This window comes from Bombyx mandarina, chromosome 07 (genome assembly GCF_030267445.1).
Source record: "Bombyx mandarina strain Sakado chromosome 07, ASM3026744v2".
NCBI classification, from domain to species: Eukaryota; Metazoa; Arthropoda; class Insecta; order Lepidoptera; family Bombycidae; genus Bombyx; species Bombyx mandarina.
In genome coordinates, this window is record NC_143214.1 from 8,622,705 (window position 1) to 8,640,197 (window position 17,493).

Genomic DNA, 17,493 nt, shown 5'->3' on the forward strand with positions numbered 1-17,493 from the left:
AGACCTTAGAAATCATGTCTCAAGGTGGGTGGCGGCTTTTCGTTGTAGATGTCTATGGGCTCCGGTAACCACTCAACACCAGGTGGGGGGTGAGCTCGTCCACACATCTAAGAAAAAAAATTATCTTAAAATCTTCTAATATATAAACAAAATAAAGTACACAAAACCTTATAACTTAGTTTATAACTCGGATTGGTTACATACAAATTCGCGTTTATTCACTTAACTTAAGCGTATTACGAGTATAATTTAAAAATCTCAATAATTTATTTCACCATAAAATAACAAGATTGTTTTTAAACGGTTTTATTTAGCTCGACCCGTACGGAATTTGTTTTTTATTTATTTGGGTCAAAATTAGAAATTGAAATTTAAGCACCTTCCCGTTGTCAGATTGATCTGAAATTTGGTACACATATTTAATTTAGATGACAATACAATATAATAAAATCAATGACATTATAAATCTAAGATGGCCGCCGATACAAAATGGCGGATTACATATTTTTCCTTAAACCCCTCAATATGGGTATCAAATGAAAGGGCTACACTAGTAAAACACGATGATTATGTCAAAATTTAAAATTCAAGATGGACGCTGTTCCAATATGGCGGACTAAGTACATATTTTTCCACAACCACCACAATATGGGTATCAAATAATAGGACTACACTAGCAGAATACTGTCATTATGTCAAAATTTCAAACTCAAGATCGACGCTGTTACAAAATGGCGTATTAGGTGGGGGCATGATTAGTCGTGTCGAGAACAGTTGCGTCCAAGATTGTGTGACGTTAGAGGGGCAGATAAAAAAAAATAGGTAATTAGATACCTCGTTAGTAAGCGGTAGCTATACCACCCAAGTTAAAGTAATAGGTTAAAACGTGCCGAGGACTGTATGGCATTAGGGTGGATAAAAATGTAATGTCGTCAACGCTTCCCCCTCAAGATTGGGCGCATCTTGTTGTATATTAAGCCTTGCCCCTTTACTGGACCTCTGGGGGGTTCGACCGTCAAAATGCCCCTTAATCGTGGGAACAGCATGGTAACAATAAATAAAAAAGCAAACAATAATAAAAACGAAACTGCTACACAACGAAAAAGAAGGCTCGAAAAGGCAAAAGAAAAGTATAGAACGAAACGTGCAAAGGAAAGTGAAAATGAAACCCATAGTCGACTATAGAAACGAAGAGAACGGTTAGCAACAGAAACACCTGAACAACATGATACCAGGTTAATAGCACAACGTGAGAGACAAAGGCAGCTGGTAGAGTCAGAAACACCTGAGCGTCATGAGTGCAGGCTAGCATCACAACGTAACAGACGAAGAGAGCTAATAGCGTTAGAAACACCTGAGCGCCATGAGTGCAGGCTAGCATCACAACGTGACAGACGAAGAGAGCTAATAGCGTCAGAAACACCCTAGCGTCATGAGTCTAGGCTAGCATCACAACGTGACAGACGAAGAGAGCTAATAGCGTCAGAAACACCCGAGCGTCATGAGTCCAGGCTAGCATCATAACGTGACAGACAAAGAGAGTTGTTAGCATCAGAAACATCTGAGCGTCATGAATCTAGGCTAGCATCACAATGTGACAGACGAAGAGAGCTAATAGCGTCAGAAACACTTGAGCGTCATGAGTCCAGGCTAAGATTACAACGTAACAGACAAAGAGAGCTATTAGCGTCAGAAGCACCTGAGCAACATGAAGCCAGGTTAACAGGACGGCGTGAGAGACGAAAGGAGTTAGAAGCTTCAGAAACACCTGAGCAATGCCACGACAGGTGCAACGCAGAGCTGAAAATCATGTACAAGCGTTTGAAAATGCTATTAACACATCGTGTATACACATTTGTGACATTTGCACGAAGCATTGTTATCCTAACCAAATTCATACTGTACGTTACAACACAGCTGCATTAGGATATCTACCTGCAGAACTGTCTTCAAAAACAACATTACTTTTATGTTCGCGCTGCCAAACACATGTGACCAGTAATAAAACAATAGCACCATCAAAGGCGTACTGGAATAATCTGAATCCAGGTTCAATACCAGATGAGATTCAAGCGCTGACGCAAGCAGAGCAGCGATTGCTGTGTAGAATCATCCCGTTTGTTAAAATCGTAAAATTTACTGGGCTATACGGGCAGTACGGTTTCCGCGGACAAGCAGTGTTGTTTGCCCAAGATATCTTTGTGGTCAGTGAAAGATTACCTAATATGCTTCCAAGATCTTCCAGCCAGGTGGGTATCGTTGTAGTTACAGAACGTTTGGAGAATTTGAACATCACAAAAGAATTCACAATATCTCGCGAAAAAGTCTACAGCGCTTTAAGATGGTTAACTAGAAATAACCCGCTTTATAGAGATGTACGCATTGACGAAAATGTCCAGATTAGTTAATAAGACTTAATACGACTTATACCTGAAAACGGTGAACCTGAAAGAATTGAAATTCCAAATGTATTCATTAGTATTAATGACGTTGCTAGAATTATTCGGGCTTCATGGCATCAAGGTGACTACAGCGTTTTCACTTCGGGATTTGCCGGCGTGCAATGTAACGGCATGCACGTTATTGACCCTAAAGCCATACAGTTTCCAGCAAAATTCAATTATGGTACGGCTGAAAGAAAGATGTTGCCCTTAGTTTTGTCATGGGCATCCACCGTCCATAAAATGCAGGGCAGCACCGTCGACCACGCAGTAGTATATTTGGGCTCAAAATTGTTTGAGGAAGGACAAGCATACGTGGCTCTAAGTCGAGTCAAGTCTCTGGAAGGGCTATGTGTTGAGGAATTAGATTGTACTAAATTATCAGGTAAGAAACCATGTAATAATGATGCACTGAATGAATTAAATAGAATGAGGAATATTCGGTAGACAATTTCACTAAATACTAAAAACAAGAAAATAAAAATCGGTAAAAAAACTTTTAAGTTAAACGGTTTTATTTTATGTGCACTGAAAACTACAAAATAAATAAATAGTTACTTACCTTTCAACCTACGTAGGTGATCTCGGTCATTAATGTCTCTGATGGTAGTGGTTGGCATAACATGAACCATGTCAGTGGCCGAAAGGCAGTTCATGAAAGAACACTAACACCAGGGTTTACTTGGTAGGTAAACTAAGCAGCCCACACTATAATAAGTAGGTATTTTGACCTTCTAGTTCAGAAATATTTTAGTACTAGGCAGAATAGCTTTTAGGCATATTAGACTAAAATAAAAACGTGGGGCCCATTATTATTTCTGTATTACTTTCTACTATACTAAGTGTGGATTGCATCGACTTATTATAATCGTCATCATCGTCATCCTAGCGGTTTATCCCGGTCGCATCCGAAACCTCATAGCTCCGGAGTCCAGGGTCCGCTGAATCGACTTACTATCGTAACTGGAGGTTTTGACCATCACCCACGTTTTTATTTTAGTCTAATATGCCTAAAAGCTATTCGGCCTAGTACTAAAATATTTCTGAACTAGAAGGTCAAAATACCTACTTATTATAGTGTGGGCTGCTTAGTTTACCTACCAAGCAAACCCTGGTGTTAGTGTTCTTTCTTGAACTGCCTTTCGGCCGCTGACATGGTTCATGTTATGACAACCACTACCATCAGAGACATTAATGACCGAGATCACCTACGTAGGTTGAAAGGTAAGTAACTATTTATTTATTTTGTAGTTTTCAGTGCACATAAAATAAAACCGTTTAACTTAAAAGTTTTTTTACCGATTTTTTTTGATAATAAAAAAAATGCAAATCGAACATAAAGCTAGAATCGCATTTTTTTCATGCATCTGAACCTAGCAGACCTGAAAATCAGGCTGAGTTATAAATTGAGTTGACTGAGTAACAAATTGTCATCTATCCTTGGTGACTATACAAATTGTCGAGTAAATCGGACATAAAAAAAAGTTGGTGAATCAATCAAAATGATTGGTTGTTTGGTCTAAATCATCTTACAGGATTTATTTAGATAGATAAAGCAGACTCAGGTCTGATGAAAGATACACACAAAATAAACGAAGGAAATCGTTTCTTAAAAATATTTTGTTCTCAATAACGTTAATCTCGGAAGTTTCCCGCAAAAACAATTCATAAATCACGGTATTTCTTACTAAATCCCTCAAAAATTACCATTATCAAAAAGGATTTAGCCAATTTAAATGGGAGAACAGAATTGTTTTGAGAAGACGGCAAAACTGAGCAGGGCTTTTCTGAATTTTAATTTGAACAATCTTACAATCTTATAAGAAGATTAAAGGAACAAAAAACGACTTGGCTAATTAAAAAGTCAAATTAAAATTCACGAAAAACAAACGATTCCTAAGCTGCTTTGTTTAATCTTATTATTTTCATGATATTTTTACGAGTTCTCCGGGTTAAGTATTTATCGTAATATAATTTGGACATAAGTATGATTTTGGCATAAACCAGGTGCATTATTAGGTTTGTTTGTAAAGCATCAATAACATTCGATCTTTAATTGAATATGCAATTTCGAAAAGGGCACATCTCTGAAAATGTAAAATGTTCAGCAAATGAAAAAAAACTGATTATTTTCTAAAGCAGTGTAAAGTTTAAAATATTAACTTTTGAGATATATTTTAGTGTTAATTAGCAATTGAAAATTACTGGAATTATTATAAAATGGGTGTAGCCATGTAGGTGGCCTCAAAACTACATGTATATGAAAAAACGTATTTGACAAAATATGAGACATGTGCCGTTTTCGAAATTGCATATTCAATTATAATTGAAGAATATGATGATCTGTACTCGATCTTGGACAAAATAAGGATGAGGATGATAGACCTTATAGAAAAAAAACACGTGTGGCACTCGGGACCGCCACGGTAAAGCTATTGCGTAGCATATTTGATCAACTTATGCAATTATAATTAGACAATAATAATTTAATATTAAAACTATAATAAAATAAGACTATGCTATATTTATAAACATTAACAGAAGCAAAACATTAACTGTCCCCTTCACACTCGTAAGCTAGACCGCGCGAGAGAGAGATGGGCAGACGTCACGCCGCGCGCTTATTCACAAACCCTACACAAGCGCAACGTGTGAATGTGTTGAACGCGAGCTACATACTAGGCGGAGTGGGGGTGTTAGGTTTTATTTTCGTTACGAAATTTCTTGGTTCGGTCGCCGCGCTCAAAGCCCGCGATAAAAGCTATGCAATAGCTTAAAAATACATATTAACATTGATTTCAATCTTCTACTCCAACCTACAAACTGAAGCGCGTCGACTTTGTGCTTTCGTCATGTTTCCATTGATGCTGGACACGTTTTCAATTTTCATAATCGCAAAAGACGATATTTCGAACGACAAAAATACGCAAATTAAGTCCCAGTAACAAGTCGGATTCGGGTTACTTTTGACAATTTGAACCCGTCGCTCTGAAAATCTGTAGATGTAACTAACATTCAGCAGACAAGTGGAGCTCGTGCGATAGTAAAAATTGTCTTAAAAATTTAATTCGTTTTTACATCGGCTTAATGTAAACCCCGTTTACTTATCCTTTGTGTGGCGGGTAGCCATCATATAACACAAGACATTTGTCGGTTTCCTGAATCTCGTTTACGACATATTCAAGACTAGCTTTTGCCCGCGACTTCGTCCGCGTAGACTAGTTAGTTTGGCATAACACTAAATTTTACGTCTTTATTTACGGAGAAAGAAAAAAAACCCCGAGTTTGGTCTGTTGGTTATATTGGTCTTAGCGTGATGTTACATAGCCTATAGCCTTCCTCAATAAATGAGTTATCTAACACTGAAAGATTTTTTCAAATCGGACCAGTAGTTCCTCAGATTAGCGCGTTCAAACAAACAAACTCTTCAGCTGTATAATATTATATAAGTATAGATGAGCTTGCATATAGTTATAGTTATATACCTATGGTTATACGTGTTCCGAACAACAGCATTCGGACTGTCGGTCTACCGAGCAATATCACCGACCCGGTGGAAGATATTCCCTTCCTCGTCAAATCTACACTTTTAATATTTACTTTCTATAAATCAGGGTCGCAACACTGTGATTTTTGAAGACATCAAAGTAACCTCACAATTGAAGCAATTTTGCAATTTCTCAATCTAAGGCATACCGTTTTCGTAAATAAATTGATTCTAAAACCTAGCAAAACGAATTTGTGTGAGCCATTCGGTTTCAACCATTCAGTCAAACCGATTTCCAGCCATTGACCGCCAATAGTTCTAAAACTATCCATTAAACTGCGAAATTGCAGAGTTGCTAAGCGCCGAGCTGCGGAGTTCCTCATCACAGGACGGACACATTGTTCTTTGACATTCGAGAAGCTCCATTTAAAATATATTTTCAATTTTTATATGTTTGTTGGCAGAAATTAAATCAATAAACTAGAACAGATTTAAAAGGGCTACTGTTTTATTAAATTTCAATCTATCTTCTATCTATATTTATAAAAATGAATTGCTGTTCGTTAGTCTCGCTAAAACTCGAGAACGGCTGGACCGATTTGGCTAATTTCGGTCTTGAATTATTCGTGGAAGTCCAGAGAAAGTTTAAAAGATAGATAAATAAATGCACGGAATTAAATAAAAATAACAATTTTGTTTTTCCTTTGATGTCCTCCGTCGGACGGATTTCTTTTGTTTGTTTTAAGCTTATCTTATACAAAAGTTTAGGTCTTTTATTTATCGATTGAGGCACTATGAAGTCTGCCGGGTCAGCTATCTTATCTTATACCTTTAAACGAGCAATTATTGTATATATATATAATCTGATACTCGGAAACGGCTCCAACGATTTTCATAAAATTTAGTATTTCGGGGGCGATAAATCGATCTAGCTACGATTTATTTTCAGAAAATGTTGTCTTGTTCGTGTTTTCAATAATCAACTCTTCTCGACATCTATTGGCGAATAATATTACTATTTTTCTTAATTGAGGGCAACTAACCGCTTTGAAGACACAACAAGATGGCGTAATAAAAAAAAACCGAGCAAAGAAAGAAACATCACATTTTCAAGCGGTTGTGATTTCTTGAAGTTGAAATAAAATTAAAAGCCTAGTCATTTTGTTTTTGTAAATAAACTTTACGTTAGATACGTATACGTCTACGACATACGTCTATACATACATACGTATGTATATTTATGTCTTTAGCTACAAATGGCGTTGTTATAGCAATGGTCTTAGCTTAGCAAAGGACATCTTGTGGACAATATTGCTGGCTTATAGAAAAATTAAGTGCTAGGAATTGTTTTCTCGGTGTATTTTCGTGAAGTTAGGAAATAATGAAAAAATTTACTGAGAATTGATAAGATGACTTGTTTCGTTATTTTTTCAATTCGACCATATTTTTCGTCTAGGCTTTAGAAGTGAGCCTCCTGGACCGGGGTTCCTTATTCAATTCCCGGTCATAGTCACTATCTTTTCTGATTGACAACTGTTTTTTTGTTATTGTTTAGTTAATAGCTATCACCGAGTTTTAATGTCATCAGTAATTGCTTTAAAAAAAACACCCGTACAAAAAAAGCGAATAACAAAAAAAAAAAACTCAGAAAATGTGATAAATCACATTTAAATTGCTATATAAATATAAACATATTTTTTTGTATTGCCCTTGTAGGCAGACGTGACGTGAATTATTGATAAATATACGTTTACATAAAATATGTCGGTGTTAAGGTTTTTCTTGAATATGACGTTTATAAATTAAGTTACAATAGATGTTTTTTTTTTTTTTCTTCAACAGGAGAAAATCGCCGGATCCCCACCCGCGCGGCAGGTGGGGTATGTGGGAGTTGAACCTCACTAAAACTCCTGCCGCTCACAACCGGCGCCCTACCTCGGACCGGGCCGGAGCCCAGTCGGGGCTATTGAAACGGCGGGACAGGGTTGACGCAGAGCACATTACATCCATCCCACCGTCCCACGGACGCCGGACCGGTGGCCGCCAGCGACACGACCACCGGTTCCCTCGTTCAACGGGCCGAGAGCCCGCTTTGATGGCGCCGCGTTACACCTTCCCCCAGAGCGGTCGCGGGAACGCGGTCTACCATCACCTGGCTTCCTATTGCGGGTGGGCGTGCAAAGCACGCCACCCCACGTCTGGGTCTCTCCCCGCACAAAACGGGTGGGACCCCTAGCTCTTAGGGGGCCAGGTCACGGATACGACCCCGGTCCCGACCCCCTGCTCGGCGGCGGCGGGTTTCTGCGTAGTGAGGAGAGCTTTCCCTCACTCGCCCCGCCGCCTCCTTCTGCGAGATGGTGCACTCGCAGAAGTCAAGCATAGCCTTCCATGACTCATCGCTGCCAAGCATCGACGCCACGATGCCAGGCAGCGACAAGTCAGGTCCTATCTTTGCGACCAGGACACGGCGCTGCACCTCCCAAGCGGGGCAGACAGCGAGCGTATGCTCCGCCGTGTCCAGGTCGTGTCCACAATGGTGACACCTTGTCGTCGGCTCAGCCCCTATCCGGCGCAGGTACTTCCCGAAGCATCCGTGCCCGGTCAGCACCTGCACCAGACGAAAGGTGAGACGTCCCTCGCCACGATTCACCCAGTCATCAAAGACCGGGTAAACCGCCTCGACGGTCCGTAGCCCCCACGTGGGGTTGGCCAATCGCCTCGACTCCATACAAATCTTAGTTAACTTTTACGCTATCGAGAACATTTAAAAACTCGCACTAAGCACACAGTACCTATGTAGCAACATTCTGTTTCTGCCACAAAGCAGTTGTTGGTCTGAAGGACGCGACACGTACTCTTGAGACTTCGACCACATCTTTTAATGACGGACCCACGTTATGATATCAATGGGCTCCGTAACTTTTTATTTATTTATTTTTTTATTGCTCTGATGTGTGGACGAGCTCACAGCCCACCTGGTGTTAAGTGGTTATTGAAGCCCATAGACATCTACAACGTAAATGCCCCATCCACCTTGAGATATTAGTTGTAAGATCTCAGTATAGTACAACGGTTGCCCCACCCTTGAAACCGAAATGAATTACTACTTCACGGCAGAAATAGGCAGGGTGGTGGTACCTACCCGCGCGGACTCACAAGAGGTCCTACCACCAGTAATTACAAATTTTGCGGGTTTCATTTTTATTATACGATGTTATTCCTTCACCGTGGAAGTCAATCGTGAACATTTGTTGAGTAGGTACGTAATTCATTAGAAAAGTTGGTACCCGCCTAGGATTCGAACACCGGTGCATCGCTCAACACGAATGCACCGGACGTCTTATCCCTTAGGCCACGACGACTTCAACTACATTAACTACATTAACCCGAGTAGGGCTGTGAGCTCCATTTATCTGCAGTCTTTAAAAATAATACACAACATCAGTTCTCTTGGAATTAAGATAATAAAAACAGTAGTGTTCTTAATAAAACCGATATTGCTGGATGGTGAACGCCATTAATCGTGGTTATAGCGCGACGGCACGTGCTGCCGCTGACGCCGGACCGGATTTACTCCGAACAGTCATAGGCTAATCCTGGACCCGAGTACTGAGTTAGAGAATGCTTACTACCTACAAAGCATTTGATACTGAATCAAAACAATTCTTCCTCACGCATTAAAACTATATAATCTCAAAATTGACTAATTTTACTGGAGAGTGTTTTAAAAGGTTGAACATGTGATTGACATTATTAATATTAATCATCTTTGTAACATTTATTTTTTATTTTTTATCTGTTACATTATCTGTCTTTTAAAGTAATAGTAGTCAAAATATAGCTAAACTAAAAAAAAAACTAAATCTAAACTACGCTCTTTATGAGAAAAATACTGGTGATACCAAATGATTCCGCATTAGCTCAATTTCGAATATTTTTGGAAATTGTACACTTTTAATGCGAAAAGACGAATTGTCACGAGTAAACGTGTAGTAAGCACGTGATAGCTTATGCCTATGTATAGGTATAGATATATAACACAAATAATGTTAGTAAATTAAGTAATAATATATTGATAGTTTATGCCTATGTATAGGTATAGAGATATATAACACAAATAATGTTAGTAAATTAAGTAATAATATATTTATAAATAATTGCTGTAAATATAATTTTAAATTAAAGCCAACGTTCGAGCGATGACAAACAAGTATGACGCATAGTTGTTTGTCACCGCCTACAAAAGCCCCTGCGCCGACCAATCTGGGGTCATTCTCGGTTGAGACGTCGGGCGGTGCGGAGCTCTCTCCCTGGCTTGATACTGTGTATAGTGTGGACATTGTGAATTAAAAGATAAGTATAATTATTACGTTATTAAATAAATATTATTATGTATGTAAAATGTTTCTATTTGCCATTTATCATAAATAAATGAATATACAATGATTATTACATAATGGTATTATTATTACTCAATAGATAGATGTTCCTGATGAAGTAACTGTTTTGAACTATGCTTCAATATTCAATTCAACAAATATATAGTGTAGAATTGATAAATTGCTGATTTATAGGTTGTTGTCAGCTTAGGTTGCTATTATCAGAAGTGGGATACGATAATCCATGCTTGTTAACTGATATTTTCCTTTTAAAGTTTCCAGATGGATTTACCTAAGCGCTTCTGAAGGCCATCAAAGACGCAGTTTCCGGTTCCCGCCAGAACGACAGCGAGGTCGCTCTGCCAGTATTTGATCCAGCTAAAAGTGACCTTGGTGCTGAATCATGGTGCAACAATATTGAAACCCTCATCCAAAGAGTTTGGATGGAGTAACGCCGCAACAGTCGCCAAAGCTGGTAAGGCCCGTAAGGGATCCGCCTTATTGTGGTTTGAAACATGGGACCCGGCTGAGGGTCGTTCGTGGGACAATTTACGTTTAGAGCTGGTAACTTTATTCCCTGAGAAAAAGAATCTAGCAGAAAAACTTCAAAAGGCAGTACTATACACGTCTGAAACTGCAGATTCTTATTGCGAGTACGCAAGAAAAAAAAAAAAAAAAAAATAGGTTACTAAAGAATACAAAGATTACATTTACGGAATTATAATTGACTGAATTAGTCTGTGGCAGTATATGCGATGTTAATGTAAAAATGGCTTCGTTTAACAGCAATGTTAAAACTACTTCAGAATTAATTGCCCTATTTACTTCTTACGCGAAAACAAAAAACAAAAAAACAAAAAAACAAAAAAAAAAGGGCCAATAGATCGCAACCCCCGTAAGCGCTTTAAGACTGATTCTAAACCCGATGACATAAAGTGTTTTAACTGTGGTAAAATCGGTCACACCAAACAACAATGTTACAGTAAAAAAAAAAAAAAAAAGTGCCCAAGAACAAGGATCAAATAATGATAAAATAAAATTTTGTACTTATTGCAAAAAACCCGGGCATTAAGATTCTTACTGTAGATATAAACCCAAAACGGACCCTTCTAAAATTGACTAGAAACACCGAAAAATGGGAATGGGGCATTGAACAAGATAGAGCACGAAAGTATGTAATTGATCATCTTACCTCCAAACCTCTTTTGACAATATTTGACCCACAGCGTCTAACAGTTACACACCGATGCTAGTGCTATGGGTTATGGAACAATATTATTACAAGTTAGGTAACGTGAATAAGTTGGTCGCTTATTATAGTGAACGGACAAATCCAGCAGAATCCATGTACTGCTCTTATGACCTAGAAGCACTTGCCATTTTACTGATTGCAATGCAATAAAATCAACCATGCCGAAAAAAGATTTGTCACCTAGGGTAGCACGTTGGTGGACCTTTATGCAGGATTTTCAATATGTTGATTTTCTAAATCGCAATCCTGTTTCCGCTCCTTCAGAACGGCAGCATTATCTTAAAGTAAATTTTATTGAAGCCGATAATATAAGTCGCGAGTCTTGGTTAAAAATCGCGCAAACAAACGACCCCGAAACCCAGACCCTAATGTCGCAATTGCAAGTCGGTAACTTAGACACTAACCAATATGTAAATAAAAATAATTTATTGCATTATAAAACTAGTCCTGATTATGAGCCGAGGTTGTTTGCGCCGAAGGGATGTAGATTAAAAATCTTAAAACTATTTCTTAATGAAAATTGTCATGTGGGGTTCGATAAGGTTTTACATAAAATCCGACAATATTTTTGGTTCCCAGGGATAACATCTTTTATCAAAAAATATATTAACCATTGTCTTACTTGGGTTAAAAAGAAGGGATTCTCTGGTCCTAAACAAGGGTTATTACATCCGATCGATAAAATTGCTGTACCTTTCCATACCATACATTTAGATTGCACAGGGCCTTTTCCAACAACCACGGAAGGCTTTAAACACATTCTATTATTAGTTGATGGTTTCACAAAATTTTGTCTCTTAAAACCCCTTAAAACAGTAAGGGTCGATTCGACCAAACAAGAGTAAATCTTATTCTTGGAATAACTCGTTAGTTAATCGAGAGTAAATCAATTTTACGTTTTACCATCTACAATTCTAAGGATAGTGGGCCTATTCGGAAATTGTTGCTATACCGCCGTTTCTCACGGAATAACGGAGCTATTCCTAGAATGGCGTCAGTCAGTCCATCTGATTTCTGTCATTTCATAAATATTTATTCTGTTTTAATTTCAAGTCAACGCAATGCACAAAATTATTATTATTAGTCTGGCATTGTATAATGCAACGTTTAAACGGAAAAAAAAGATAAAACTACGCGACAAAACTTGACGATTCCCTCAAACAAACAACAAATAAAATTTGACAGCTAGATATCTTGATAATGTTTGTTTGTTTTTTGGTGTACATTAAAGAATTCTCTCTCTCTTACACTACAGCTAGTTTTTCACACAAAAATACGGCAAAATCGAGTTGACACTATGTATGCTTTTACACTATGCCGTTGTACAACATTTATTTGCCGGATTTTATTTTCGTTCACCATTCACTCTGCTATTCACGTTTTGCTATTCGTAGCGCAAGTGTACTATCGTTTACGTGGAAAAACTACTATGGATTTACTCGAGATTAAAATTATGGAAAAGGTTATTCTTCGTATAGTTACTATCATTGGTAATAACTGATCGTAGTACGAATTTTAGCTCTAATCAAATCCAAGACCTTTTTAGAGAACTGAATATCGAACACTACATGATAGCTACTGGTACACCTAGAGGCAATGGTCAGGTTGAGCGTTCTACTGTAGTCAATATGTTAAATACTATGTGCGAGGAGCCGTCAGAGTGGCCGAACGTATTGCTAAAAGTACAGCAGTAAAACAAAAATCGACTGGCTTCACCCCCATACGTTTACTAACCGGTATAGAAGCAAATATACCTATAGTACAATCTCATCTAAACGGAATTATTAATGATGAGGATTTACACCCCAATATTGACGTCCAAGCTGATCGTGAAATAGCCAAACAGAGGTTACAAAAAAATAGCAGAAACATTTAAGCAACGATTTGATCATGTTAGGCGGAATACTAAACAATACAATATAGGTGATCTGGTCTATGTTAGCCAGGATCATACCTTACGAAATTCAGTGTATCCCTCCCAAATGATTGCTATACTCTGAAAGGCAACGGGAAAAATTATGGTTTTGGCCAGGAGAATGGGTTGATCATAATTTGTGATTGCTTAGATTTCAAGATTATAATTGTTTGATGATTATATTTATTTTTCAACTATATAATGTTTTGTACTAACTAGATTGGTTTAAATTAAAGTTTTTTTTTTAGGAACATAGGTTACCTACATAAAATGTTACTAAAAATATATACATGGTACAAAAAGAAATTCAGAAAATCACGTCATATTGTGAATGAGTAAAAATATTTGGCTTTAAATTTTATCTGTCTGAGTACCGCTGGTCGGCCTACTATTTGGTGTCAATTATCTCACAGGCAGCGGGTGAATGTGATTGACATGTCTATGTAGTTGGCATTACTCAATAATTTTTCAATCCGAGTACCGCTGGTCGGCCTTCTATTTGGTGTCAATTATCTCACAGGCAGCGGGTGAATGTGATTGACATGTCTATGTAGTTGGCATTACTCAATAATTTTTCAATCCGAGTACCGCTGGTCGGCCTACTATTTGGTGTCAATTATCTCACAAGCAGCGGGTGAATGTGATTGACATGTCTATGTAGTTGGCATTACTCGAAGTCAGAGTACCGCTGGTCGGCCTTCTATTTGGTGTCGATTATCTCACAAGCAGCGGGTGAATGTGATCGACATGTCTATGTAGTTGGCAAGAATACTCTGTTACTTATTTAAAGGGGACCATCGTGTCTATGCAAATGGTTCATTCGACTTGTTTGAAATGTTTTGACTACTTTCTTTTTTTTTCTGTGCCATGTATATTATGTTGATTAATGAATCGAATATACCTACTCATATATTATAAATAAAATAGTAACACAATACTTCGAGGACGAAGTACTGTCAGTATGGCCGTGATAGCTTATGCCTATGTATAGGTATAGATATATAACACAAATAATGTTAGTAAATTAAGTAATAATATATTGATAGTTTATGCCTATGTATAGGTATAGAGATATATAACACAAATAATGTTAGTAAATTAAGTAATAATATATTTATAAATAATTGCTGTAAATATAATTTTAAATTAAAGCCAACGTTCGAGCGATGACAAACAAGTATGACGCATAGTTGTTTGTCACCGCCTACAAAAGCCCCTGCGCCGACCAATCTGGGGTCATTCTCGGTTGAGACGTCGGGCGGTGCGGAGCTCTCTCCCTGGCTTGATACTGTGTATAGTGTGGACATTGTGAATTAAAAGATAAGTATAATTATTACGTTATTAAATAAATATTATTATGTATGTAAAATGTTTCTATTTGCCATTTATCATAAATAAATGAATATACAATGATTATTACATAATGGTATTATTATTACTCAATAGATAGATGTTCCTGATGAAGTAACTGTTTTGAACTATGCTTCAATATTCAATTCAACAAATATATAGTGTAGAATTGATAAATTGCTGATTTATAGGTTGTTGTCAGCTTAGGTTGCTATTACACGCAACATATCAATCCTCTATTTGAACACAATACAAGTATCTAACGTCGGAACGGTTTTAGGTGTTCCCGAAAACGCGATAAAAGAAGGATGCTTCATTTTTTTAATGGGTATTTGTGGCCTGGTAACTAAGACCTTTAAGTCAAGTCTTATTTTAATTTATATTCTTATTTTTATTCTTGATGATAATATGGAGTGACACGAAATGAAATGAAATGAAGATGATTAATTTGAGACATTAATTAACTGGGATGAAATTAAATGAAATGAGAAGTAGGGTGATGGGATGAAATATAATCTCAGTAAAACAGTGGTCATTAACCGAGATTTTTTTCAGTGGACTTTTTGGAGGATCCAGAGAAGTTACGTCCAGCGGCTTTGTTTTGTTTTCCTACATTTGTGCACTTTCACAGATATTAAAAAGTTAATAAACCATCGTTATTACACATTCAAACCTGATGAAATACTAAATAGACAAAATAAAACAAATCACACAACTTCACTCCTCACGTTCTCGCCAAAAAGTCCGAATGATGCTTCATGACTTTGACAGGTGATTGTTTGACAGTTGTCGTTAAGCTACATTCCGACGCGTTCATTATAACATCATGTCAAATAGATAATCGAAATGTGATTTGAACACGCTTTGAATTCGCGGTGATTATTTTAAAATTGCTTCAACAGATCTTTAATGAGATTTGGAGATTGAGGATTTGAGAAGAAGATAGTTGAGTATATTTCTTAGAATACTTCTTGATGATTTAGTGACTCTAGTGATTTTAACTCCTGCAGAACAATGTTCCGGTGAGATTCCCAAAGGACGACAATATTTTTGTTTTAGACATTTGGTAAACAAGATCTGCGTATGGTTTTTCTTCGCTGTATCTCGTGTAAGTATGTGCATGTGTTTGTGAGCCCCACAAGAAAAATCTTTACTTGAGTTAAATGCGGAAAGTTTTTTACAATAATATATTTTACTTATCGAGCCAACTGTCTAGACCTCAGATAAATTTAAATAGTCCACAGTAAACACAATTATCGATCGCTACGGCAATTATAGCAAGAAATCTCAGCCACCACAAAATTAGAAATGAATATTAAAAAGGCGTCACATTCAGAAAGATTTACGAGAATCTAACAAGCTTTCGTCATTTTATCAGATATCATACGATAGCTTACGGACAGGGGCAGGCTTCAAAACCAGAAGTCCCGGTATTGATGAATATTGTAGCAATGGACGCTACGAAATGCACAAGGAAAGGAAATAAAGAAAAATGCCTACGTCATATGTAGGTATTTTCTAATGATTTTTTTCTCTCTTGTATTCTTTTTTATAACCAAGTGTTTTAAAAAAACGTGTGGCACTCGGGAACTGCCGCGGTAAAGCTATTGCATGGCATTTTTTATCAACTTATGCAATTATAATTAGACAATGATAATATAATATTAAAACAATAATAAAAGAAGACCACGCTATATTAAACATTAATAAAAGCAAAACCTTAACTGTCCCCTTCACACTCATAAGCTAGACCGCGCGAGAGAGAGATGGGCAGACTTTTCATGATGCGCATGCAGTGTGACGTCACGCCACGCGCTTATTCACAAACACTACACAAGTGCAACGTGTGAATGTGTTGAACGCGAGCTACATGGTAGGCGGAGTGAGGGGTGTAAGGTTTTTTTTGTTACGGAATTTCATGATTCGGTCACAGCGCTCAAGGCCCGCGATAAAAGCTATACAATAGCTTAAAAATCTTATGTAGTTACTTGTATCTATTTAAATATGAATGTGGGCCTTTTGGAAGATATCATTTAAGCGTCGATAAGGCTGTCGACAAAGCCATTTAAGGTAACAATCTTGTTCATTATCAGATATTTAACATTCGATTTTTGTCAGTAGCCTTCAATTAAGTTTTCCGATAAATATCTGATTTTATTTAAACGTTACTTACGTCTTTAAGAATTCTCTAAATTAAAGTCGCCGTTATCAGTGAAATGTGAATTTCAATTGAATTATTTTTTTTAAATATTTTTTAAAGAATTTTCTTTTAAAATACTAATCTTGTACGACGAAAACCTAACAGGAATATTTTGCACTAACACAAAAACAATATAAGCGAAGAAAATGTAAAATGCAATTTGATCTGAAACGACATAGTTCCAAGCACTGAGCTGTCGAGAACAAGGTAACTTACAAGATGTAGAGTAAAATATGATTTACTGTACACAAAAACAAATAGAAATGCGAAACATTAAATATAAAAGCACAATGGGCGTTACGCTGACATAGCCTCTCAAGGCTATCAGCTCAGGTAGGAAAAATATATCAGGTAAACAAGAATGATTTCAGGAAAGAAAAAAATATAGACATATGAGGAGTACATCTCCGGTGTTTCTTCCCCGCGCAGCTGGTATAGCCTTTTAGGATACCTCGCTGGTAAGTATAAA

The 17,493-nt window shown here is 37.3% G+C and overlaps 1 pseudogene across 1 annotated transcript; it reads left to right on the top strand.

Moving 5' to 3' along the window:
• The first annotated feature begins 1,162 nt into the window (after nucleotides 1-1,162).
• LOC149502657 (uncharacterized) lies at nucleotides 1,163-16,505 on the top strand (annotated as a pseudogene). Its single transcript, XR_016323359.1, has 2 exons — nucleotides 1,163-1,199; nucleotides 10,605-16,505. The product of XR_016323359.1 is annotated as an uncharacterized LOC149502657 (transcript).
• Nucleotides 16,506-17,493: the final 988 nt, after the last annotated feature.